Source organism: Mus caroli, chromosome 3 (genome assembly GCF_900094665.2).
Source record: "Mus caroli chromosome 3, CAROLI_EIJ_v1.1, whole genome shotgun sequence".
Taxonomy (NCBI): domain Eukaryota; kingdom Metazoa; phylum Chordata; class Mammalia; order Rodentia; family Muridae; genus Mus; species Mus caroli.
This window is the reverse complement of record NC_034572.1, coordinates 54,420,970-54,442,090: the sequence shown is the minus strand read 5'-3', so window position 1 is coordinate 54,442,090 and position 21,121 is coordinate 54,420,970. Positions and strand designations below refer to the sequence as shown.

Genomic DNA, 21,121 nt, shown 5'->3' with positions numbered 1-21,121 from the left:
TAGCAGCACAACCTTGCCATGTGATAACAGGCTAAGCAACTCAAAGTCAGCTTCATGTTTCTCTCTCTCTCTCTCTCTCTCTCTCTCTCTCTCTCTCTCTCTCTCTCTCCTTCTCTCTCTCTCTCACTCTCACAACACACACACACACACATACACACACACACAAAATACTTACAGTGAGGCATATTGCAGCCAGCCATCGTAGATTTATTAAAAAGGGGGCCGTTTCCCCTTGTGAAGCAATGCATGATAGAGAGATAACCAATCACAGATAGTGTTGCAGCAATATTCTGGGCAGAAAGCCAATAGTGTGGGTTGTCTTATGAAAGGTCGCGCCTGTCAGACGTTCATTACTATGCTATAAGCACAGAAAATGTCCATCAGATGTGACTTATTCCACTGCAAGAGGACGAGCATGTGGGTTTTGAATTTACCCAACATGCAGTTAGTGGACTAAACCATGTTAGTTTCCAAACAGCTTCTAACGCAAGTCCAAGGACTTGACAATCACTCCCGAGTAATCAAGAGCAATGTTTAAAAACTACAGCTCAAGTCCGAGCTGCTTTCCCTCTGGTTCTGTGCAGGGGTGGACACTCAGCAGCCTGCCGTTGCTGTCCTGACACGTGAATAAAAAAGGAAAGGGGTGTTTACAAATGGTACATTCTCCTGACCTATCCAATTCACTTCCTCCTAAAGCCCAAGCCCTGCCCCTCTGCTGAAAGCAGCACTCATACTGTAAAACTATTCCATTCAGCCATCAGACACTTTATCACTATATCACAGGCAGGCGAGGGATGAACAAAAGCATCCTTTATTCAGATGTTTTTTAAAGCAGAAGCTGAGGTCTTGTGTCGAGAATAAGGGGTGCAGTGTTGTCAGATGTCTGGTAAATCTGAAAGCCAACCTCCAGAGAGAAAGCGATTCCATTGCAGGAACATTAATTATTAAGTGAGCAATTTGATTTGGGCAGTCTGATGCACTTCAGGGGCTCAGTCCCACACTATGCTGGAGGGTAGGGGCTGAGGCAGCTGCCTTCTCTTAACTCAGGAGCCCACTCTTTAGAACAGGGCAGTTTCACTGCTAAATAGCTCACTTTCTCTTTCAATCAAGAGAAAAAAAATTCTCAAAAAAATTAACTGGTTACAAAAAATAAAAGCATGTATGTTTTTGGTTTGTTTTCCTTTTGAACGCTGTGAGGAAAGTAAGGCTTCTAACTTGTACAAACCACCACCAACACACAGCGATCAGTCTTTCTCTCGCTCTCTTTCTCTCTCTCTCTCTCTCTCTCTCTCTCTCTTTTTAAAAAAAGGACTTGATTGTAAATGGCCGATTTATAATTTTGGAAATTAGAATACAGGATATGAAGACATCTACCTATGCTAAAAGCATAAATATCTAGTAGAATTTAACCTTTAAGACTAATATTAGTATTCATAATACTGTTTAGAAAAAAATAAGCTATTTAGCAAAGGTATTTATATTTAGAAAGCATGATATGGCAAACTGCAACTTATGACATGGACTTCAGAAGCAACTAACCACAGTGTTCAGGAAGGTTGTTTGCAAAAGTCATCAGGTTCTAAGGCAAGCGCTGTCAAAGTGAGAACAGTTCTTTCCAGTTCTGTCCAGTTCTCTATCCACTCTCGTGAGCCTTTACTCAGCATTCACAAAGTTTTGTGCCTTTATGGCTTGAACAGAGCTCATGTGGTCACCACCTCTTCAGTCCATACTGTTTTCATCAGCTACCACGTACCACACGAAGAGCCAGAGAAGATGACACATCTCTGTTCACTTACACACTAATATCACCATTTCTGCATTGCCTCCACATCACAATCCCTGTCCTGTGTGTTTATTTCCTTACACACTGGAGCCACTAAACCATGTTTCCAGGGGCAGAAACAACATTCATCATCTCAGTAGCCTGAGAAGAGTGATAAACAAACAAACAAAAAACATGAAATAGCTGTCCCAAAAGCACAGGTGTATAAATGATTGTTTACTACAGCAGGACTCAGATTACCTGAGGACACAAAAGTAACATACACACGTACATCCATGTACCCATGTAATCACGTGTGACTGGAATCAAATACATACTACAAATCCCAGGGTCATGCAAGCCCTCCTTTGCCCAGCAGTCTCTAGGCAAGCATTAAATGGTTCCCTCTCTTACACAGCATCCTCCAAGTCTTCTCTACCTCATTTCTCTCCTCTTCCACGATTCTCTCACTCTCACTAGTTAGTGGTCTCATGTATCACATTTATTCCTTTGTTCAAATGTCACCCTTGGGTAGGCATTTTCCCTGGACTTCCTGCTTGTCTGTCTGTAACTTCTGTGGCAGTTCTCCCCAGCAGGAAACTTCTGCAAGCTTCCACCTTGAATGGTTCCTTCTCAAGACCCCTTTCCTTTTATAGACCTAGAGGCACCCATTCTCTATCAAACAGCAGTTGGTTCTCAGTCCTCACAAGTGTTGAAGAGGCCACTGTAAAAAGGACTAAACTCTTGCCTGGCTGTGTATCTGTGCACAATCCTGCTCCCTGCCTGATGTGTGTCTTCCCCAAAGTCTACAAGCGCATCTATACATGTTGCTTTTCTATTGTCTTATGTGTCATTCACTTCTTAATCCATGTCAATGCAACTATCACACTAGTCATTTTGCTGCTTAACAAAAGTTGACAACCCTCCTTTAGAGCCAAATGCTAAGATATTTTAACCTCAGTGACACTTCGGGATTTCTCCATGTATGAATCAACACACACCATTCTTTAGCTTCTGATCCCATATCCCTATGTTTACAGAGATGAACTATCATGGATTCTGCCAGAAACAGACTACTGGAACCCCATGAGCATACTACATAGACACTATCACTCAATCTGGCTGAATACCCTGCAGCCATGCAACCTGGCAAATCCATTCTTGTTTTTAATTGCTATTCAGATACCATCTTCTCTGTAAAGCTGGACCAACCATGAGCAACAACAACAACAACAACAACAACAACAACAAAAACCCACCACAGTTCCATCCCATAAATATGTTTTCACTTTAGGTTCTTCTGCCTAAAATTACCATCTCCCTGACAGCAAGGTATATTATCAATTTCTCCTAAACCCTAGATCTTAAAACATAACAGATATTATTATATGTTTAATATATGTGTGATTTAATTCATATTGATAAAAAACAGATGTATGAAGCATATATTAATTAAAATTTTGCCTATAGCTCATAGTTTTGTCTATTTTATTTTCAATCCATATAAGAGATATTATTCAAAAGTTACAACTAAAAATTATAAACATGTCTGTAAATTGATCACTAGAACATAGGCAGAGATGATAATCAGCATATTTATGATTAGGCAGGTAAGAGAGTGAATAGGGAGAATGGACATCAATCTATACACATTTGGTAATTAATTTCATGAAATTGCTCTGCTTGAGGTAATATTGCAAAGGATTTGGAGCAACATTGAATTCTCAGAATGTAACTTTGACTAGTAACAGTGTCTGTCCCTAAAAGCAGAGAGAATCTGAGACAATATTTAACAGTGTATGCGCCCTCAGACTTAGGGGACTAAAGTAAGAAGACTTCCAAGAGTTTGAGGCCAGGTTAAGCTACAAAGTGAATTCCAAGCCAGTTTGAGCTATATAATGAAAACTGTATCATAAAGAAGGAGACAGAGGAGAAGGAGGAGGAGGAGGACAAGGAGGACGAGGAAGACAAGGGGGAACAAAGAAAAAAAAGAGAAGAGAAGAAGAGAGGAGAGGAGAGGAGAGGGGAGGGGAGGGGAGGGGAGGGGAGGAACAGAAAAGAAAACTGATGTATGAGTGATATGCAAATTATAAGAATTTTTGACAACATTTTTCTCTGGAACTACGTTTTTTTAAAAAAATAATTATCATGTGAAATTAATCTACTTCTAAGATGTTTAATAACAGGTAAATTGCCTCTGTGATGTTTCTGACTCTATTTCAATATACTATAAACAGATAAAGTTACCTTAACAACCAAATGCTTGTTTGGAAAATTTAAAGAATTTTGAACAAGATTCAAACTTTCTGATATTTATAGGACAAATTCTCTGTGACTCGCTGATCAATTTCCAACCACTGCATTTCCTTGAATTATATGGCATGCCCTATAAGCCAAATAAATTCTGCCACAACAACCAATTTCAACTAAAGTTATGTCACAAATCATGTGTACATTCTATGAAAAGATATAAAAAAGTAAAAAGGAAACAACATGAAATAATCAAGACAGTAAAAATTACAAAAAAAAAAAGAGAGAAAAGAAAAACAAGGAAAAAAGCATTGAAAATGACAAAGGGAAAGAAAATCACAAGGAAGCATTAAGAGTTGTCCCTTGCTTCTGTTTTAGTAAGCTGAAGGCACTGGACACTGACTAGGGAGGGTGTGCATCACTTTAAGCCTCACACAGTGTGCAGGACAAGGGAAACATGTGCCTGCCAGGTATGAGGCAGAATTCTCTTTCAGTGAACTAAACAGCCTTTAGGAAGGACCTTAATGTCTTAGGCTACCCCATTTACTAGCCCTTTAAGCTATAAGACAAACTTAAGTAAGTAACTCCAATTATATCCCAAGGTAATCAATAAGACATCTGACAGATGTTTTTCTGATACTTTGATATTAAGATAAGTTATGTATTGAGGAATTAAAATGTGGGGTCTCATTACAATTTTGACTTATTAAAATAGTTTTAGTCTAAATAGAAAATATGAATTTATTTCACTGTGTAAGTTTGGAGGTAACAAAAAGGAGGGCCTTGTCCAAAGCATTTTTTTTTTGGTTGCCAATATCAACAAGACTGATTCCTCACACAATAATTTTCTCAGCACTTAACCCAAATATTAACAGATTTCAGGTTGAAAATAATACTAAGTGTTTCTGCAGGGCTCTGCAGCCAGACTGTCCCAGCTTAAAGTCACAACTGTGCTTTGTGATAGGCTGTGGTATGAAAGGTTGATACCCTTCAGAAGGGTCGCTCTTCTTAGAGCAGAGCTGCTGAACTCAGTACTTGTCAGGGTGTACCTGGACACGGCATGGAGATGCATAATAGGCGCCCAGAGTGCTGACTCCAGCTTGTACAGCCTGTAATATGTCATGTGATGACTTACACAGTTATCAATCTTTAATTTAAAAAAATTAGAAGAATAAGACCAAGCTAATGTGTTGGCAATAAATTCATGGTGACATGCAAATGACTGAAGCCAGAGATCTGCAACACTGTAGGTGCAACAACATTATGAACTAACCAGTACCCCGGAGCTCTTGACTCTAACTGCATATGTATCAAAAGATGGCCTAGTCGGCCATCACTGGAAAGAGAGGCCCGTTGGACTTGCACACTTTATATGCCTCAGTACAGGGGAACGTCAGGGCCAAAAAGTGGGAATGGGTGGGTAGGGGAGTGGGGAGGAGGAGGGTATGAGGGACTTTTGGGATAGCATTGGAAATGTAATTGAGGAAAATACGTAATAAAAAGTATTAAAAAAAAAAAAGGATAACCTACAATCACACATCCTCTTGGATAGCAGAGACTGCCAATGTGGTCTCCTGGTCTAACACATTACAGAAAAGCTGATGCCAAGAAAAGTCTGTGCTTACTAACCCACACAAAGAACCTGAGGTTTGTCAATACAATCTTTTAAAATACTGATTTGTTCACAGGTTCCCTAAACAGTCAAATAGCTGCAGCAGGACAGATAATGAAGGAGTACAGGTTACTTAATACACCATTGTTAAAGAGTAGAATGACAGAACTGAATTCAAATTAGAAAATTTTAAACAAAATACATTTTTAAATGCATGCAATGATTTAAAAGTGGGTTCACCAGCTGGCCTGAGCCCCCCACCCCACCCCCGGCCTGACATATAGAGAGAGCAGAGGACTGCCTGGTCTGACCTCAGTGGGAGATGTGCCTAACCCACCAGAAACTTGAGGTCCCAGGTAGTGGGGAGGCCTGGCAGGAGGTGAGGGTGGTGGGGACATCCTCTTAAAGACAGGGGGGAGAAGGAATGGGATGAGGAACTGTGGGAGAGAGGACCAGGATGGAGGAATGACTAGACTGTAAAAAAGTAAAAGTTATATTAAAAAAGTAGATGTTGAATTTATTTCTATAAGAAAATAAGTTTTAAAGTATTAACATCAAGAGAAGATAGTTATCATAATGATGGCTGTACTTCATATACTAGTCACTAGCTTTGTAGCTAAACAGTCCATTGGTTCACCTTTATCAAAAGTGGTCAACCTTTTCCCCTCCTCAGAGCAGTACGAACTTTTTGTAAGAGAAGTACATGATATCACATCATATATCAACCAGAATAAATAACGGAAAGAAGAAGTAGAGAAATAGAGACATTTATCTCATTGACTGTTTCTGTCTTGGCATAGAAATCCCATGAGCACAGGCTATTTTTCTCTATAATCAGTATTGAAACTCCACTGGACCAAAGGAAACAAATAATCTCTGCTTTCAGACTGTACATAGGTGGTAGGCAGATAGTAGATAGATAAACATATGAATAAGGAACACAGAGAAGATAGCGATAGACAGAGATAGAGGCAGCCAGACATGGATGATAGATACAGATGCAGATGCAGATAAGCACACACAGATACTAGTCTCAAAGTGAATCCAACAAGTTACATTGTATGGGCTCCAGTTCCACAGCCTGAAACACTGGTGATTTCATCTTTATAATTAAGTGAAAGCAATACCCACTGGCAAGAGAATAGGAGGCAATAGAGCCCCATTTAAATGCCTCCCTGATTGTGAAGTGAAAAGATTTGCTTTAATATAAAGTATAATTCCTTTGCAGTTTCCTATGACACTTAGCCAGCACTGGAGCAGTTCCCTCTGTTATCCAAGAAGATAGGAGAGAGAACTGCATGCTATTTTACTGTTCTTCCTGAGGAAACCCCAGCCCTTTACCCATGTATTAGATAGACATTATCTTGCTAGCTTCGCGTACCATATCTGATCTGCCTGTAACATTTACTATTTCAAAGTGATAAATAGAAACCAGAACACAGGCAACAATAAAGTTAACGCTATTAAGTCTTCCACGAGAAATCAGGAAAATCACCTCCCTGGAATTTTCAGGAAAAAAAAAACAACAAAAAACAAACAAACAAACAAACAAAAACAAAGCACACTGAAAAAGCCAGAGTTCATCCTTGTGAAATGAGCCTGTCCAAACTGCTAATCAAGCCTGGAAGCCTGGTGGTGGTGCTGTTAGGCCCCAGTGATACTCTGCTGAGTATCTCTGAGGCCTGCTCAAAGGAGAAATTGTTTATTCAACATAGTATCTAGCAGCAAATGTAAAATTTAATATTCAACTTCTCTTTTTGTGAATAGTATCGCCAAGCTCCTTTATGAAGTCGGTGATAGTTCTATGTAAAGGTTGTAAAAGTTGCTACAGATGAGTGGCAATGATGTCACTTCACAATTCGAAAGCATGGAATCGATCACCAGGAGAACTGGAAGAGTAAGACTTCCAGGGTTCTTAGTACTTCAGTGATGTCTGTGGTTGAGACTCTTCACTAAGATGCTCTGGCTTCCCTTTGACTAGCCCTACAATGTACATAATTAAATATGCATATTTCATTTTAGCAGACTCAAGTGGCATAAATTATAAAATGACATGTGAAGAAACGGCATATATAGTTTAAAACCTACCCAAAATGTAATTTTATCTCTGTAAGCACCAGTCTTACTCTGCCCTGTATTTTATGAGATCTCTGAAATGGTAACAATTGGTCTCACTACTATCAACTAGATTTGGGTGCCAACACTGTGATTTTCAACAGCCAGCTCTTCAATTTCATACATTGGTTTTAAATTCTAGCATGGTAAGCTAGGTTAGAAAAAAGTTTCTGGACTATGTCTATTGAAAATTACCCTATATATGTTGCTCAGTTATTATTATGAAAAAAATATAAAAACATTGTTTATAATTAAAATGTATTTGTATTAGAATATAATCAATGAAAGCATGACATATAAAAGCATATACTGTATAATCATTTGTGTAATTTATTTGTATATATTATCTGTATATACTATTTGGAAATATTCTAAGAAATGAATTAGTACTGTTCTCATAAGGAAATACCACACACAAATATTTTCTTCTTTCCATAAAAATCAATGAAGTATTTTTCACCAAAATATTTCATGTTCCAAAATCATAAAAACAAGCCACATGGCTGCTGCAAAATTCATCATTTCAATCCTAAAAATATTTCTTCTGATAAATAGATTTGATCTTAATAACAATCTAGATTTCATATATTAGTTATTCCATATATTAATATATTAGATTAATATACAAATTGAGCTTTTTTAAGTCATAAGCTCACATACGACTGCTTTCAGTAAGAAATGTCAGAAAACAAAGACTCACCAGTCAGTAACTCACTCTCACTGTGGTGCTTCAATGTACTGTAAATAGAGGCTGGCTTCAACTAAATTAACAATCTGCCTAGATCCAAGAAGCTCAATAGCAACAAATGTTGTTATTCTAATATAAATAGATAAAATCTGAATTAATATTATTATATGTGTTATAAGGATTTATGTCAAATGAAACAGGCCAACATAATTACGTGTTAAGAGCTATAAATTCCTTCACTCAGTGCCCCTTCTTTTGTGAGTGGTGACCTAAATCAATGTTGGGTTTTGACTTCTCAGCAAGACTGCAAGTGCACATAGAAAGATTGTTCTTATGTTTACATCACTTTAATAACATAAATCCTTGGACCATAAGGCATGTTCATGTATTAAGTCTGAACTTGAACAAGTCATTGCTTCAAAGAAAGCATTTACCAGAGCTTTTGCTCAACACTAAAGCATACTCTTGCTCTTGGATATTTTCCTGGTAATTTGAGAAAACACTATCCCTCAATCTCCACTGTGATGCTCTCTGATGGGGATATGTAGAGAAGCATGAAATGCCTTTTGCCTGTAAAGAGAACCTAATTTTTTTATATCTCCAAAATCTGTTCAGTATTGCTCCACTTAGGTCAGTCAACCCATGGATCATTTATAACATCACTTTCCAGCTCTTGCTAATTCAAAATAAAGTACCACCTTGCTCATAAAATAAATAGGTAAAGTAAGTATGTACAGTTCTTGAATTTTATAATTATTTGTCAAAAAGGACAATTTTAGAATCTTGAATAAAGAGTCCATCGACAATCGTGGGAATGGACAAAATGTTTGCTTCTTATTAATAGTAGATAAGCAGTGTGAAGTACCTACAAAAACTTACATATGAAGATTTTCAGGCACTATCATGTCATATGATTAAAGTAAATGTTTTTATTATACATTATTTCTGTAAATGTAAAACATGCCTTGTTTCTCCTCCTTCATTAGAGACTGAACAAAGGTCATATTTCTAACAACTCCCATAAGCAACACAAAGAGTTATCAAAGCACAAGAGTATCTGGAAACCCAGTGTAAGCCTAAACACATATACCACATGGGTTTTACTTCAGTCACTTAGGAATCTGGAGCAGGCTCTTCAGGAAGCAGCTTGCTTGCACTTCCGGTTAAACTAATACAGTAGGTATAATACATTTGCAGAATAGTTTTCCTGTGCACATTTGTCTTGTTAGAAAATAAAAGCACCTTCCCCTCACTCTGTGGATTCACAGTTTCAGTTACTAAATAAAATAATTCATACGCTTAAGCATTGGAAGAGAAATTTTAAGACTCGAAATGATTAGTTAGCAGAATATGAGCATTTCTACTTCTTCTATTCTTGTTTTGATAATGCGATTTTATGCTGTTGTCAGGATAGACATAAAGGCATGTTCTCAGGAGATAAAAATCAAAGAATTTATCAGAATTTGGTACTTTCTAAAAGAAGTACATATTAAGCAAATTAGCAGGGCGGTTTGAAATCTGATCCCTTTGCTAAAGAGGAAAAACTACTCTTCCCTAATTACTTTAATTGCACATAAGGTTCTGTGCATTCTGGAAAAGCTGTAACACATGAAGAAACATGAAGAGCAGACTACACCCTGTTAATGAGACAGTGATTAAAGCTCCATGAATTTCCACCAGCATCATACGCTCTTAAAAACCAATGGCCACCTTCCCGTGGCAAATCAGAACACAACCATATTTAACAACAAACTCAAATCACTGCCAATGGCTTATTAATTCCAACACTTACTTCTCTGGGATATGGATGGATCAGAAAGAACTTGGGCAGTCAGTTAGGCATCACTATTAAAAGAATGTATTCCTGGGACATATATGTGTGCTGAGGCAGGAGACTAAAACCCTACAGGTTTACCATCTCCAGGCTATTCTTTCTCACTTAAAATTTCTGCAACTGCAATTACAAAAAAAAACAACAACAACAACAACAACAACAACAACAAAAAACCCTGAAGGCTACTTGCAGTCACTGCTTACTGTATTTCTACTTGGTCATTTCCTCAAATCTTAGGATATATATACTCTGAGAGGAGAGAGTTGTTTAAAGACTTTGTGACATGTCTTTGGCTATATTCTGTCATCTGCTTCAGAAAGCTAGTGCACTTTAAACTGTAACTATTCTAAGGTAAACCTTCACATTACTAAACACACTGGATACTAAATAATACAATTCATTATGTCTCCTAACACTTATGTTTCAGTCTTGTCCAACAATTCCCTGCAAGAAAGTAGGCAAGAGGAAACCTTAACCTGTTTTTCAAAGTCCTAACTAGATGACAACATGGGGCAGATTAAAACAATAGTCTGATAACAATGCCTGATCTTGTTCTATTTTCCTATCATGTGATTGTCCAATAAATGACTGAACAAATATATATAAAAGAAATGCTTAGGTTCTTGTTACAGAAAACATAATCCTTTAAACTTCTTGTCATTAGAACTTTATTTCCATCAATCAAAATAAAATACACCATGTTCTATATTGTCAAATAATATTTTATACTGGTATTTTTATTTTATTTTCATGATGTGTTACTTGTTTTCCATACATATAAGAGATAGCTAGATTTATTATCTTACTCATTTGTGAACAAGCAGTTGACAGGCGCATAGCTAAGTGACTGACTCACTGAAGTCTCCTTAGGTAACCAAATGGAAGAACATGAACTCAAACTTGGGTCCTGTGCTTTCCAGTGTAAGATTCTGTTAAACACACACTGACAATTTCCTAGCAAACTTAGAAGTGGTAGTGATAGAAAAGCAAAAGACGGGAGGAGAGTGTTGAGTGCAGTTAGGTACCTTGAAGGGCCCATTACTGCATCACTAGCTGTTTGCTTGGAAGTTTCCAGTTGCTGCAGGGGGAGGAAGGGAAGGAGGGAGGGAGGGAGGTGAGAAGGGAGAGATCTCTTGCAGACCTGAGAGGCAGGTGCTCACCTTCCCTATCCATACAGCAGAAACCAGATGCCCATCCTTTACACAGAATAAGAATATTCTGACAGCACCATAGCCATCAGCTCTTCCTCTACTGTACTATTTACTCTGTTTTGAGCAGAGCAGAGTTCTAGATACCCAGCAGCTGATTGTGAGGCTGACTACTGAGAAGAGCTCTTTGAGTATAACATTGATACTTAACACTCAACACCTGGAGCCTGCCGGCCCTTCAGTGCTCTCATCTGAGAAATTTAAGGCCTGTGAGCAGAGAGCGTACCCAGGGACAAAGCAGAGAGCACTGCTAGGACCATCGCCGAGTGAGGAGATACGGAGTTCTGATCTAAGTGAGCCACTAAAACAGTATACAGAGCAGCAGAGAAGATGGAACGGTTTAAATCAGCCACATCACATTCATTTTAACAGCTGAGAAAACCATAAGAAAGTAGACCAGGGAGAAAGCAGTGTTTGAAAGGCATACTTGACCTTTTCTAAATCCACACTACACTAATCCTTGGCAAAAAAAAAAAAAAAAAAAAAAAAAAAAAAAAAAAAAAAAAAAAAAAAAAAGAGAGAGAGAGAGAGAGAGAGAGATAAACAGCAAATTGGTCTATAAAATAAAAACAGAAAGTCAAAACAAACACAAAAATTAAAAACTCTGGTTCTCAAGTCCCAAATATCTCCTTGGAAAAACCCTGCAGGAGCTCAGGAGCTATTCCGCTAACTTTGCCACATAGTCCTCCTTCTTTCTCTTACTAAGTTTCCCTCCCCCAAACAACAACAACAACACATTCACCTCACAGTGACCATATTGAATGAATAAAACAAAAAAACAAAAACAAACAAACAACGCAGAGATGGGATCATCGTGTGCGTTGCTTAATGTCTTCCGATCGGGAAAAGGAGATCTAGCCCTGGGGGGATCTGCTGCTCAATCAAGGACATAACTAACAACTATTAGCAAAGGTGAGAAGTACACAGCCGGCTGAGGAGTTAAAGAGGTCAGAGGAGGCTTCGACTTGGGCAACAGATCTAGGGTTGATGTGGAAGAACAGTTTTGGTTTGGGGGGTTGCGGGGGCAGGGGGAGCTTGGTGATGCTGTTTTGTTTTGTTGGGGTTTGTTTTTAGATTCAGTGCCTGGGACTGAACCCACATCTGTGCACGTGCTAGTCAGGTGCTCTGTCACTGGGCGGCAGCACTGGCACAGGAAGAAGGACTGTGTCATCTGGCACAGAAAAGGCAACAAGACAAAGAGCGGCCAACAAAGTCGGGTCTGGGAATCCCTGACCATGAAGACCACAGACTGGACCCTATGGAGCCACTACAAGCAATGGGGTTGGCCCAAGCTCTGGGCTGGGATCAAGTCAGAAAGGGTCAGTGCTCAAGAACTCAGCGTGTGCTTCCTGAGTGGTGAGAATTCATCCTTCCCAACATCGAACCCAGGGGCTGAGCTGCTGCGCTATCCCACTGAGTATCTAAGGGTTAAAAGTAAAACACAGCACAGGGTAGGGAAAAAAAATCTTATTAAATAAGTGGGAATCTTGTCTTAATTTCCTAGAAACCTTGCTTTAGTTGCAGCAGAGTGGAGATAAATTTAATGCTTGGTTTCATCTCAACTGCTCTATTCATATCTTCCCTTCTAACTAGTTGTTCTTTTACACTTGTGTGTGATGCACACTTTACTGTAGTAAGCCAACACGATTTTTAAAATTGCTTTTGTTTTGATGAAGTGCATCAGATATAAATAAAACTAAAGCAAACTTTGTCCTGTTTATAAAACTGGAGGTGAATAACAAACTTTTAAAAGTTAAGAGAATTTAAAAGTCGTCAATTAAGTAAATCTCATTACTCTATAAATATTTCAATGAGAGTCATAACCAATTAGAGCACAATACCCAGTTACTGAAATTGGCAATTGCTCTGAACTCTACAGTGCCTGGGTTCGGCAATCTATGTGTTCACCCAGCTATCTAGTTTGACCTTCCCTGTGAATCAGCACTGCTACTCTGATGCCAAAATGACCTTCTGAAACTTACAAAGCTTCCAAGGCTGCAGATATTTTCAGCTGTATCAGCCTGGCTGTCACAGAGTTCTGCATGACATTGAGTGGCAAAGCTGGCACCTCCTGCACCAGCCTGACCTTTTAAACTCATGAGATGTTGCTGCCACTCAAAGTTGGATTTTCCCTTTCTACATAATTTTATGAAGCTGCTCCTCTTGGTTAATTGTCAGGTAGTGATTCTAAGCATAAAATCTCATTTTTCTTTATATGAAAATAAATATATTCTTTTAGGCACATATAGTAAATCTCTCATCAGCACACACTTTAAATAAATTTTAATTTCAACCTATAAATTATAATTTTGAAATTACAGAAACATTAGAAATATTTAATATACCTACTAAGTGTCAGTATTGCTATAATGGCCACTATCAAATTCTTAAAATTTCTATATTTTACAATATATTTAGTATCCACGTTGACTATAATGCATTCAAGGTACAGTACAATTTCAAGACTATGAGGGGCCAATGTCAGTAAACACAGCATCAGCTGCATGCTTAATTTATTTCTTTTTTCTCTGATATTTTAAACAGGAACACTGCTGTTTAATTCCCTTGCTAAACACTACATTAGTGTGGAATTTTTAAACCTAAGCATCTTTGTCTATAAAGATACAGCTCTGCAGTTATCTTTGAAATTGTTGATACATAAAGGGAAATATTTGAGTCCATTAATACTATTATCAGTAATGAAAATATAAGTAAATCGGTTAAAATTAATGTAAGTGGAAGAAAATGGAAGTGGAATTTAAGTCATTAAGGCATGTTAATAAAGTTCTGAATAACAGGAGCTATCAACTGTTTGATGTCAACCTTTCCTGAGAGCATAGTTATATATTTACATATGCATACATATATTAGTGTATTTCTATTTCCTTCTATTTAGAGGAGATAATGTTCAATATTGTCATAAATTTTCATTAGTAATACAAACGTACAAAATGACTTAAGATTTCAATACAAATCTGTAAACTAACCCATTAATGGGAGAACCAATCCCTTTGACACATTCATCCTGTTCCTTTTTAGCTTCAGTTCCTCAGATACTTTGTCATCCTTTATAGAATATACAGGGACATATGGGTGTAACACAAAACTCTGTATGCACCCCCACACTCATGGAGATGAAGGAAACTGGGGAGGGAAGTAAAATATTATTCAGATATCTCTAGTAATTACAGAAGTATTTGATTTTGTATTATTTTAATGATTAAAACAGGTCTCTTTTATAATGAGAGAAAATTAAATTAATTCTCAATAATGCAGTTGAGCAGACAATCAGAGTACTTGCGCCATCCTTCTTGGGCTCAAGACATTTCTTCAAATGTGTCACTAGGCAAGCCAGCCACCACAGCTACTGGGAGAGAATCTGTTACAAGTGACATCAGATACAGATGCAGCTATCTTTGAAATTGTTGATAAATAACAGGAAATATTTTCAGTCAGTTAATATCAGTAACAAAAGGATGGGTAAATGGGTTAAAATTTAACTGTAGTGGAAGAAAACGGTGACGATGATTTTTGAATCTAAAATTAGATTCTGCTGGTCTTGGCAAGTGCTGGGGTAAAGGTATTAAATTGAGAACGGCAAACATGGTACAGACCACAGGGCAGACTAGGCCATCTGATAGAGCCCTCATTCCAAAGCCAAGGCACTTCACATCCAGTCTGTCTCCTGTAAGTCTGTGCCCATCATTCTTTTTTTTTTAAACCTCTTCACCTCTTACCTCTTCATTAAGACTTTCCTTAATTAACTTGTAGTAGCCCTTGAATGTGTGTGTGTGTGTGTGTGTGTGTGTGTGTGTGTGTGTGTGTATTTTAACTTAATCCAGAGCATATCAAGGCCAAGAAAGCAGCACAGCCTGTGCAGAACTGCAGGCTGCAAGCTGAAGGCTGCAGCAGGATCGAGGCCAGGTTTCCATAGCACTTTCCTGTTGGCCCCGGAGCAAATGACATGCTCTTATTCTTCCCAAGCATCTGTTTCCTCACCTATGGGCCATAGTGAGCGACATGCCTGCTTCTCACGGAGCTTAAGAACTATGTATGGTCACAATACTAAAAGAATACCTATCCACCAAGTAAGGAGCTGCTTATACATGATCAAGATTAACTGTCAGATCAGTTCTGGTTGGCTTGTCTTCATTATTTCACTTAGAATAGGCCACCCATTTTAAAAAATCGGAAACCATGTTTTTTTTTTAATGTCAGTCAAAATCCTACAATGAACTCCTGATGCAGTGGTCCTTAAATATTTACTACTTAAACTGAGCAATGATAAGCACTCAAATAGAAGGGATAGGTTGTCCAACCTAGAATGCAGATTGGATCCTGAGAACAAAGAGCAAACACTGAGAGGTGAACGGGGTCTTATAGAATTCGCACACTTGCATGGTCACCATTCGAGAGCTTGGAAGGAAGCCTGCCAAAGTGGGACAGGAAAGAAGGAAGAAAACAAATGCTGCTTCCTGCACAGAAAGAAAAGGTAGAGAGAGAAAAGCCCACTGTGCATATCTGAACCCTTGGTTAATAAACCTGAAAGCAGCTCAACTCTCACTTATGGCTTTTCCTTTCCTCTTAACACAAAACTTGTAGGCTCTGACACTTGGCTGTCAATACTCAAGAATTTTTGTTTTAATTATTTCTTTTATTTTCTGAGATTATAATACATCATTCCCCCTTCCCTTTCCTTCCTCTAAACCCTCCCTATATTCCTCCTTGTTCTTCAAAATCATGGCCTCTTTTTCATCAACTATCATTATATTCATATATGTATGTATATATATGTCTGTCACACACACACACACACACACACACACACACACAAAGCCTGCTCAATCTATTAATTAACATCTAATATGAGGAATTTTGTGAGAAACAACTGGATTCAATTTTGCATAGCCAGATGATACCATGGTTGGTCATGCTCATTGATGAAGGACGTCAAAAGAAATAGTTTAAATACTTGGTCACATCATTTTAACAAATTTTAAATCAGTTTTGCCTTTTCTTAAACGAATTAAGTTTTCTTAAACATGTTTTGGTTTGTTTTTCTGACTAGATTTACACAAACTCTACAGTACGGGGAGAAGCTCTTCTGTGCCCACATTGCTTTATTCATTGTTAGTGGTGACTATTTCTATTACTGCACTGAAGAGTACTGGGAACACAACATCTTGCTCATCCCTATCTACAACGGATGATCCTGACAGGCCACATATGGTCAGTGCACTCAACAGTATTTGCTAAAGAAAAACATTTGCTTGGGAACCAAAATCAAGACAAAGACAACTCTATTCTCCTCTTTAAAAAAGAAAGTATTTGCTATATGTTCTAATAGCACACAAAAGAGGCATTTGTTAGCAAAATGATATTTCCCCTACAGAGTGAGTCTTCAATGAGAAAGTATCCACTAAAGCTGCAGCACAGACTGGTGTAATAAGTGAGCATATACTAACAATGTGAAAATTAGCCATGAAGTCAGGATATGTTTTGTACTTTCATGTATCGCTTCTTGGTGAAAATTCTATGGTAGCATATTATTGCAGGAAAATATAGTAGACATGTGTTGATGAATTCTGCATTGGTAGACCAAACCAAACCTTAACTGAGGATGTTTAGAAAATAATGCACATGTGTATGTTGTATGGTATTACTTATCATAGGAATCTAGACATAGCTTAAAATATAGGAGTACATGCATTTGCGAGTCTGCTGAGCACTGGGAGTATCCATGGGTTTGGCCATCCACACATGGGTGGATGGGGCAGTTCCCAGAACAATGAGCATGGACTCTGAGGACAACTGCACATTTGAACTTCACAAAGCTTTCTCTAACAGAAGCCTGAACTGATGGTGCCTACTGTCAAGTGCTGAGAAAAGCCACCCAAGTGTGAGCCCATCCCATGTCAGCTGACAGCAGGGGTGTCTTAAGGATTCTAAGTTTTACAAATTAAGAAAAATAAATAAACTCAGAGCACTTTTTGAGCTCTATACAAGTTGTAGTCTAATGCTGAAGCAAGACAGTTTTTGTTTTGCTTTCTTGTTTTGTCTTTTTCTTTTGTTTTATTTTTACTTAAATCTGCATCTTCTTAACCAGGCATGGTGTCTTCCATCTCTTTCTCAACTCTCAGGAAACCAGGAGAGGAAAACAATATGTCTCAGGCCGGCCTAAGCTTCAGAAGGAGTCTCTAAGTCAAAACATATATTAAATATTACTGTAAAAAAATGGCATATTTATTCCCACAAGAGTCACATAAATAAGGAGGGTACTGTGAGAAGTGACCTGACTTCAACTGGCTACTGATCAGCTGTGTGAATCTAGGTGATTCTCAGCATCCTCATCAATATCAGGAAGGCAAGCTCTACCTCCAGCACTTAGCTGCTCAGCAATTTTAGGCTGTTTTTCTGCTCCCAGTATTTTTCTGGAAACAATGTATCTTTCACACAAAGACCATGTTCCAATATGAGAGCTCTGTGTTTATAGATACCACCCACATTCCACAAAGATGATTTTGTAATAGGTGCCCAAATATATTCATTAATGATTTTTTTTATCAGATAAGACTGAGTGCTGTTCTTATTGCTCACAGTGGTAAAGGTTTAAAGGGAACAGCACATATTAAGCTTTGGTTCATAACTGAGAAGACATAACAGTCTTCTTCCTAATGTTCACTTTAATATACAATGTCTGCATTTAAAAAAACAAGAAAAAAAAGGCCCTAGGCTTCAGATGTATACAACTCTGAGATAGCAAGTTCCCTTAAACAGTGTGCAGCAAGTATGGTCCCCTTGAAAGCATCATGCAGAATTAAGTTTGAGTATACATTTTTCAGTAGTCTCAAGCATTTTCCAATTATTTTTGGGAAGGTCATGCAATACCTCAGAGAGAATTGATACCCAGGTCATGGGTATTCTGAGACTCCCTGCTCTCATTTGCTATGCTCCTGAAATCTCTTAACATCTTCAAGGTAAGGATAGCAAAGCCTCATGTGCATGCCGCCACCTTGACAAGGCAATTTTTCCTGAACGTTGTTCTAACACTGGAGTTCAAAGGCTGGCTCAAATTCATTTAGAGCAAATTTGTCCAGTTCAAATCTGCACGATGATGGATTCAGAGAGTGGGCAACACAGGGATTCTAATGTGAACTTTCAGTGAGTCTTAGTTATTAACAGGGCACACTTTCCAAGCTTAGCAACACACTGTCATTTTATCTGAACAGCACAAGGCAGAAACTAAGAAAGGAAGAATTGAATAGCAAGAAAAAAAAAAAAAGGTATCTAATGCATGTGCTATTTTCATAATAGCCACAAGACATTAAAAAGGCAAAATATAGTAACATTATTTTCTTGTTCTTCATAAACAATTTGAAAGTATTAATAATGTCAATTCTATAGCCTTTTTATGGAATAGCATCTACTGAAGTAGTAAGCATCAAGTAGTTACAAATAGAGTATTTTATGTATGACACAGCACGTGTATATGGTCCTAAGTGTGTAGGGGCAGAGGTTAACATCATCTTCCTCTAGATCTTCATCTTTTGAAATAGAACCTCTGAGCCTGAACTCAACAACTGCCTAAATGGGCTGGCCAGGATCCTCCCTTCTCCACCTCCCAGAGCTAGGATGCAGGTGTGCACCACCATAATCTTCTTATAGAGGTTACAGGATCTGACATCAGGCCCTCAGGCCCTCACACCCTCACACTTATACAGCAAACACTTGACCCATGAACATCTCCCCAGTTCCTATAGACAGAATCTTTCTGAAAACTTCCTTGCTTTTATAGGGATATCTCTCTATAAATATTAAATAAAATATAATCTTTTATTTATTCCATTCTATGTTAAACAATGTTAGGCCATTTAGTTGTAATACATTATAAAGGATCTTACATGTAAGGCCTTCTACATCAAGCATAGGTATTCTACTAACCCCTGATAAAAGTCAAATGCAAATGTTGGGTTGTTTGTTTGTTTGTTTGTTTGTTTATTTTGCCTATATAAGAATCAACTATTAGTTTCTAAGAGTGACTGATTATTAAGGATTTTTACTTCCAGGAGAAAGAATACCACAGTCACACTGATACCATCCCTAAAATAGCAACTTCAGAGAAGTCTAAATGTCAGCTACATTGAGCACATTGCAAACTCATTCTATCATGACTCTCTCTGCCACCTTGTTTATCATTGAGGACAGGATACACAGAACTTCTATGTGAACTGAATTAAGGGACCAAAATTCCTAATTAATATTAAGACATTTCCCAGCAAATAACAACCTATCTACAATGATTCAAGTCTGTTTAGTGTAGAATTACAAATGTAACATAAACTTTTCAGTGGTCCTCAGACCCTGTACTTCCTAGGTACCTAGACAATAATGAAATGCCTTAAGAATTTGACACATCTTAATGACTGAATTATTCAAGATAAGCCATAATGGTATTTCTCTTTAATTGATACTTTAAAATACAGCCCTGTTGTTGTTGTTGATGATGATGATGTTTTGCATTTGGTTTTTAAGCAGGAGTTTGCTAAATTACCCAGCAGGACAGTCTTGAACACCAGATCTCCGAGCTTCAGCTTACTGAGCCCGGGGACTGCAGGCAAGCAGCACCAACATACCTGGTTGGGCCTGCTTCTTCATTTTAACAATGCTGGTACCTATCAGTTTGATTAGAACAATGATAAGGTTTTAAATAAGAAATGTTTTACTGGTACTGTGTTTTAATTCTTAGTAAAAACTTAAAATTCCTCTTAATATTCACTACAGCAAACCATATATCCCTTCTTAATGAACACAATACAATCATTTCTATGTGCTCTACCCACAAGTCGTATTTCCAACACAAAGCATTTGCTACCTCACGCCCTTCACTTATTCCCAACCAATCTATACCTCTGCCCATGATCCTTCTTCTCCCCCTGTTGAGGGCACTGCAGCACACCTCCCTCCCAGAAGGTGACTTCCCTAGGCAAACGGCCTCTTGTGCTCTGGACTGTTACACACCTGCATGTGCTGCGTGATGTCCAATGTGTACCAGTCCCCCTTTCCCACCCCTTTCTGCTCCTTTCCTATATTACCCTCCTACCACTTCTTTTTCCTCTGCCCTCCACCATTTACCCTTCGTCTACACACTTCTCCATGTGCTGCTGTATGACCCTTGTAAAAAAAGTATCTCAATGTCTGATGTCTTAAATAACCTGGTAACCCCCAACACACATATTTTACTTGTTTTTATTCTTTTACATAAGCACAGATATTCTAAAACTACACTGCCATGGCTCAAGTCCTCTTTGGGCTATTTAGCAACTAAATAATCTTGTGCAATAAACTTCAAATATCTATGACCCAGTTTCCCAATCTCTGAAACCAAGACATTAGCAGGGCTATCTCAGAAAGCTCTGCTGAGGAGTATGTGTATTACTTTAAAACCTCACTGTGCATACAGAAGTCATTCTCCAAAAGGTTAGCATTATTAGTACCTATATTCTCATCTCTATTCTGTAACTAACATTGGGGACAAGATGTATTAAAAGGTTAAAATGTGTATATTGAAAAAAAATCACATCTTCTAGTTCTAGAAATAACAAAAAGGTTCCAGTCATGCTAATTACCCCCTAAGACAAAAGTCCGAGAATCT

At 38.0% G+C, this 21,121-nt stretch overlaps 1 protein-coding gene across 28 annotated transcripts in view; it reads right to left on the bottom strand.

Annotated features, from left to right (window-relative positions):
* The window catches only part of Mbnl1 (muscleblind like splicing regulator 1), a 164,861-nt gene that overhangs the window by 113,842 nt on the left and 29,898 nt on the right, over nucleotides 1–21,121 (bottom strand). Inside the window, exon 1 of one of the 28 annotated variants that reach the window (XM_029475648.1) lies at nucleotides 176–1,241. The exons of the other annotated variants lie outside the window; for them this stretch is intronic. The gene's annotated coding sequence lies outside the window, so the exon portion shown is untranslated. Of the gene's footprint in view, nucleotides 1–175; nucleotides 1,242–21,121 lie in introns of those variants that run through there. 28 annotated transcript variants of the gene reach the window in all.